The following is a 7,231-nucleotide window of genomic DNA, read 5'->3' on the forward strand; positions in this document are numbered from 1 at the left end:
TGGGCAAACACCTACCCCCATGCTCTTCTCCCAGGCAGAACCAGCTGTCACATCACTGTGCAATATGCTGCTACAGAGAATGGCAACCAAAACCCAACAATGCCCCCTAACCCTTCCCTCTCATGCAGAAGCACAAGAGATGTCTGCCCATGGAAGGTCTGGCACTTCCCCTTCCCCCTGTGTCACCCCAAGGAACAGAGGAAAGCGGGGGTCACCAAACTGGAAGCAGTGCCTTGAAATGCTGCCCACTGCATTTGTCTGGCATTCGTCAGAGACGCCTCTCTAACGGCACGTAGCAGCTGGGAAACTGAGCCAGTGGGAACTGCAGGAACGGCCTTCAAACACTGCACAGACAGGTGTGGGTCACTGCAATGGGGCGAGGGACAAACAGCCCCTGCACCCACCCTCACCGCACGTTACCTCCCGCTCGGCGCTGCCCTCACCCCTCACACCAGCCAGAGCCCAGCGCAGCTGAGCTCTCAGCAGCCAACACGAAGGGCTTTGGACAGTCAGGTCTCTCAACCTGAACTAAAATACAGAACATCTGTTCTCTGCACAAGAGGACAGGGTGTCAATACTTGGGGGGTGTGGGGGCTAACCAAAAAAAAAAAAAAAAAAAAAAAGGTAAAGAAAATAATCAGGCTCTGCAAGAAGCCACTGAGCTCGGGCTGCACTACCTCTTGCCAGGGACCACAATGAGCAGTGACACCTCACAGACCCGTGCCAGCTTACGGAGCACCCCGGTGCCCTGAGCATTGCATGGTTTGGACATCTCCCCCCCCCCCCCGCCCCACCCCCCCAGTCTAACCGTCTAACCGCTGGGAAGAGCTGCCTGCCCACAGCACAGCCTCCGCCAGCTGCCACAGGCTGCAGCCCTGGTGCCTGCCCTGCTCCCCCGGCAGGGCGAGGACAGCAGCTCTACTGAGCTAACCCAGACGTGGCAACTGGTGGTCCTCAGGGCTGCTCCCAGTCCCCCCCAGCTACACAAATACCAGCGTAACAGCCTTTTGCAACAGCATCCACCCCCCCAACAAGCTTAAGCCTTTGCCCACACATGCTCACATATGTGAACCACCCCGTGCTTGCTGCACTGCTGTGCTCGCCCCAAGAGCAAGCCGCCAGCAGGGTGGCACAGCACCCATAGCACTGAATCACCCCTGCTGCACTCACGCTGAGCACAGCAACGCACCCGTGGGCTGGCACAGCACCCACAGCGCTGAATTACCCCGCTGCGCTGCCCCTGCCAGCACGGGCTCAGCCAGCACCCATCGGTAACAGCAGGCAGTTGTCACTGTTGTGTTTACCCCAGTGTCTGCACCCTCCTTTCCTTATCCATGGCGTGTTTATTTTGATTGGCCAGGAAGAAAAAAAATAATAGTATCTGTTGGCACAGCAGCGATCAATTTTCTGAGTTTCTCAGCTTTGTAGTTAGTGGGGGAGGAACGCTGGATGGGCCCAGTGAACCTAGGCTGGAAGGGCCCTCGGACCACCCCACGGCACCCTCAAAGCAAGACCAGCCGTGAAGCTGCAACAGGTTTCTCATGGTCTCACCCAGCTGCTATCCACGTGTGCTCGGACCTCTTCAGCTCCCTGTTCATACCTCACTGTCCCCATCATGGAAATATGTTCTTACACCTTTTGGAAGCTTCTCTTGCTGCAACTTCTGTTTTTCATTTGTATGTTGCTTTATAAACGCAACTGTGCATCTACCTACCCTCCCCTACCGCCCTGACCCAGTCTACTGAACAACACAGGGCGACAGCGGCACAGTACTCTGAGGTGCAGCAGCTTTGAAGGCCAATGAAAAAAAATAATAACCCTGCCCTCCCCTGCTAAAACACATGCAAGAATTGGCTAGTACTATCTGTGTAGCAATACTCTGAACAGTAAATACACATAGAGTTGTTTATCAGATTATTTATCACCTCTTCCACAACTTCATATCTGACCAGTGCACACAAAGGATTTATAGAGAGAAACTTTTTATAGAAATCTTTTTAAGTGACAAAACAGACTTCTCTGGCCAAACAGTCAATGAAAAGTTACTACTTTCTGGTAGAGAGAAATACATTCTCTGCTTGACTGTCGGTACTCTTCCTAAAAAGTGTCTTCAGTTGGGATTCTAGTCTTGCAAGAAACATTTGGAGCTAGGATCCGATCCCCTATGCAAGACTGAAATCAGGTACAAAAGCTGATCACACTGAAGGAGGCGGAAATCTTGTAACGCAGTAGACGGAGTTACAGCGCGACGCTGACAGGTAAGGATCAAACCCACTTTGCTGAGCGCACCTACCCACGCACCGGCCCGGCCCCAGACCGCTGTGTACATCTGGCAGCGCTCAGCAAGCAGCGCCATCCTTCACCTTCCACCCAGCACTACTTCCCGATTCTCTCACCACACCACCTATTAACTCCTGAACAAACTGTGTATCGGATCACGTGTAACCTCCATGGGTGTTAAATAAGAAGTCACCTCATCTCCTGTTACTGATTAAATGGTAAATTGTATGTGTTAGACAGCGGTAACAGAATAACCAACACAATTTCCCCGCCTCTTCACCCTGGCACCTGGATTTTGAGTGGCTCCTCACATTGTACTGCCATTTAGAAGTATCGGGGAGAATGCGTGTGTAGGACAGAAAGCACTGATGTACACAGTACGTAGATTCACACAGTCACAATGTAAACTCGTAATAAAGGGTTTGCCTGGCATATGAACAACAGGTCAAGTACAGCTTCTGTCAAGCTTTCTGAGCTTACCGAACGCCACAAACTCACCAGATTCACAAGAATCCATTTGAAACATGAATAAGCAGAGATGTGAGACTTCAGTACCCACTCCTCTGGAGACAAACCTTCTGCGTGGCCAGAGATGCAAAACAAACGGAAGCTCCTGACCTGGGTCTGAACAGCACCAATCATTCCGGATTTCAGGGTAGAACTTACCTAAACTACTCCGACAAATACTTCTGCATTGAGTTATATGAAGAGGACAAGACTACTCAATCCAGGGGTGGTTGGGGTTTTGTTTTGGTTTTTGTTTGTTTTTTTGTTTTTTGGGTTTTGGTGGGTTTTTTTAGGGATTTTGGCACTATTTGTTCCCCTCACTCTGTAGCTACCTGTTTAGGACAGCCCTGATTCTTAATGAGTAAACCTGCCCAGATACACCTGGACAAGTAAGACACAGACTTATGTAAAGCATATGAACCATTCAGAAGAACAATTTGCTGAAGCTACCAGTAAAATTAAGAGAACCAGTGGCTGCTAAACAATCTAGTATCTGTTCTAACAAAACACTAACAAAAAAGGCCCTCTGTTTTGAACTATTAGTTTAGAACAACCGAGTCAGAAAAGGTGGGTGCATAGACTAGAAAAATGCCTACGCTCCACATTTAGATAGCATCAAAAGCAGCACAAACTGTCTTTGTACTAAAACAAAATAACAAATAGCTCTGTTTCCACGGAGCTGGAGGCTGCCTTTACCTTAGGAGCCGTGGGGCGCAGGGTGAGGAGGAGCCCTGTCTCCGCTGCCCTAGCCCCTTGCCTTGCTGCGGGTAATTCCAGCTGCCCAGGATGCTGCTCTGCAAAACCCGTGTGTCAGGCTGCCGTGCGAAGCCCGGGCTGTGCAGACCACCTGCGTGGGTGTCCAAGTGGCCTCCTGGAACCATCCGAGAGCCAGGCCTCCCGGCGCTGAGCGGGACCGCTCCCAGCTGAGGCATCCACAAGTAGCAGCCATTCCAAGAGATCCTGGCTTCAGACTGAAAACACTACATTTATTGGGATGCCAGAATGACAGAAATTAGCTTTCTTAATAAAAAGGCCTTTGATCTTTTGCAGTATGTCAGATCATCAGGCTGTGCTTCTCCAGATTTACTGCAGTGGAAGCACATGTTCATGTAACAGCAGAATTAAATATTATCAATCCTGCCGCTGATTTTTAAATACCAGGCTTTTGAACAAGTATTGCACCCCTTGCCACACCGACTGCTCAAGAACTTTGTCAGCGCCTGTGAGGTGGTACAGCTTCCAGCAAGCACTGGTTTCTCATTGTGCTGTTCTTACTTCAACTGGTTTAAATCCTCACGCCAAGTTTCCCCATGTACCTGCCCACGAGGGTTACGGCATTGCAATACCTGCGGACAGCAACCGCAGCAGCACAAGCCCCGAAGCTTTATGCAGGGAGCGCTTCACACTTCACCCAGCCACGGGAGCCTCAGCCTGTACCTGCTGCTACTCGGGTTTTCGGCCAGAGTCACCAGGACACGGCACCACCAAGCAGCAGAACCACATCGGCACCATCACCAGGTTCCAACTCGGATGTCCCATACCAGCCTACCGGGAGAAAGTCCCTGTCCCCAGAGCTCCCAGCCTAAGCAAAGTGGCAGGATCAGGTCTTCAGGTAAGTAATGGGTTAAAGAAGAGCAGCTGTGCTAATGGATAGAAATTAACTGAAAAAATCAGAGGTGTTTTCAGACTGTTCCAACTTCCTGAAGATGCAGCACTGCTCATGCAGTTCAATAGCGCAGGAAGGGAACCGATCTTGGAAGCAGCAGAGACACGCTCAGAGCGACGCCAGCGCAGGGAGGCACCCACAAGCACGGACAGAAGCCAGAACGCACCCTGCATGTTCCTGCCGAGCGGCGACCTGGGTTTCACCTGCCTTGGTGGCCACAGCCACACGGCTCCGGCTGAGGGGCCAAGGGACGCTCCTCCCAGCCACCAGCCATCGCGCTCGCCCTGCCTTGGGACTAACGCCTCGCTCCACACTTCGTTTCTCACCGTGCCTCCCACGTTTCCCTAACAAGCAGCTACTAAAATCCCATGGCTTTGGCAGCGCTGGTGGGTTTAGAAAAAAATACAGGCTGCTTGTTCTTTTTACATAACGCTCCTGTCATTTTCCTTCCTGCAACTACGCCGCTCTTCTCTGCACGTAGTAAGCTTTTCTTTTGCACAACTTTGCTACCAAAGCAGCTCCCTGTTGTACAGCCTGTGCAAACGAAGTACTTTGTGATACTGAACCCAGACTTGTGTACCTTTGCGTGTGACTGTTTACATATACATTTGTGAGATGGGAAATAAACAAGCTATCAACTTTACTCTTGTCTACTTCTGCAATGCCCCCATAAAACACGAACTAGCGAGTATACAAAATAAGCCTTTGTACCTGGCACAACCAAATGGAGCTATGTAACAGCATTCTGCTTAAGAGTTCCTTCCATCTTTCCACACCAGCTTCTTCCCCCTTTCTTAGAAGCGGCAGCCCGCCTGCACATCCATTACCTAGGCTTGATAATAATTTGGGATATTTTCTTTAACCTCCAGCAACCTGAAACATGCGCTATCTGAATCACACCATCCAGAAAAACCTTACCCCCCACTTCAGCCACGCCAGCATTCCCACACAGAGGGGGCACAGCCTCTGACCTCAGCTGTGAGGTTCACGCGACCACAATTCTTACAATAAGGCTGGTAAAAGCAAAACTCCTCTTCCTGAAGCATCAACTTGTCTATGTATTTTACCCCTCTTGCTCAGAAAAGCACAAGCTATTGTAGAACACTACAAAATCGATTCCTTTAGCCCCCAGATGAAGTTCCAGCTGCACTGATTGAAACCGACGGTGGGGCTGCTCGGTGCCACATTGTCTGTTGAGTCTGAGTTACCTCTCAGCCCACCAAGGTCTATAGCTATAGGTTACTTGTACCCATCAGGCTCAGCAGTCTTCCCTGCAGGTCTGCCATTCCCTCCGTAACACGGACAATACAACTTCCCGTAGCTACCAAGGTCCTCCTACTGCTGTAGAATATATGTTGTTTGGTTTGTTTTTTTTTTTTTTTTTAATGAGTCACATGGAGCCCATTCTATTCTGGCTGATTTAAGACAGGATGGCTAATAGCCTGATGGATTTTGAAATAAAATCCAGAAGAGCATTTGGCCTCCCCCACAAGTCAGGCATTTTATCCCCATCATGCAGCGACACCTTCTACCCCAGCGCTAGGACTGACATTTCCTACAAAGGAAGGCTCTCAGGTAAAAAACAATCAGTGCATCACCCCCAGTTCCAGCAGGGCTCACCAACAATTTACCTCACTCTGTCTACAGCAAGCCATAGAGTTTAGAATCTAAATCAAGATGTTAGCAAAACAAAAACTTTCTTTTCACCCATGATCAGTTACAGGAAAACCTGAAACTCAAAACTACATTCCCTATTTCTAACAATCACTAACTGAGCGGTTACTTTTCTGGAAGGGGCTCTGGCTGTTACCAAGTGTCCAAAGCTGCCTCTGAAGCGAGGGGAGTTCTCACCAGCGTATCTAACCTTCCCAGCAAACCACTAACAGCCACTCAGCAGCAAGTGGGAGAGCAATATGCATCCCAATGCCATTGCAAAATCAATGTGGGAAGATGGGGGGGGGGGCGGGGGGAATCAAACCATTACCGACCCACCATTTTGGTAGTTCCATGGATACATTTAAAACAAACCAGAAAGAAACCCCCATATACAGACTTAAAAGTTCAGTACCACGTTCCGATGAACATCAGATACAAAGCAATTCTTCACGACAGACAACCGCAAGAACAGCTGCACCAGAATCCCTCTGACACAAGAACGCTCAGCATCGTTCTGAAGAACAGGATTTCCCCTTTATGTCCTCCCAGATTCTGGCAACCCACTGGTTTGAGATTACGAACTTACATCAGCTCCAGTGACCTCAAGAACACCCCCACTCCCCAAAAAACCCCCCCACCAAACAACAAACCCAAACTCCCAAACCTATCTAGCTGTAAAATAAAGTCATCCCAGGGTAACTGACCAGCAATTAGCTTCAGGTAAAACGCACCGGAAAAAAAAGATCCGTCCATGGGATTTCTTAGTGCACGGCTACTGTTGTAGCTCCTCAACTACTTGACTGAGCATCAAAACACACCTTGTAGCAATAATCTCAAAAACCACATGCTACTTCTGCAGGTCGATGCAGTTCCTGACATTACACCTTCCTCTTCCTCACGCGCTGCTTTTCACAGGAACGTTACCAGGTAAGTTACTGTTATTTTTGGAGACCTACAATAAATGAAAATAGCTCGTTAGTTCAAACAATATAATCCTGACCCCCCCCTAAATATACACACTTCCATTTTAACGTTTGTGTCATTTCAGCCACCCACACTCTAAAGAAATCAGGTAATTACCTACACTTCACACCTACTCAATTCTTTTCCTTCAGTTATAAA

The sequence above is a fragment of the Falco biarmicus genome, chromosome 13 (genome assembly GCF_023638135.1).
Source record: "Falco biarmicus isolate bFalBia1 chromosome 13, bFalBia1.pri, whole genome shotgun sequence".
Taxonomy (NCBI): Eukaryota; Metazoa; Chordata; class Aves; order Falconiformes; family Falconidae; genus Falco; species Falco biarmicus.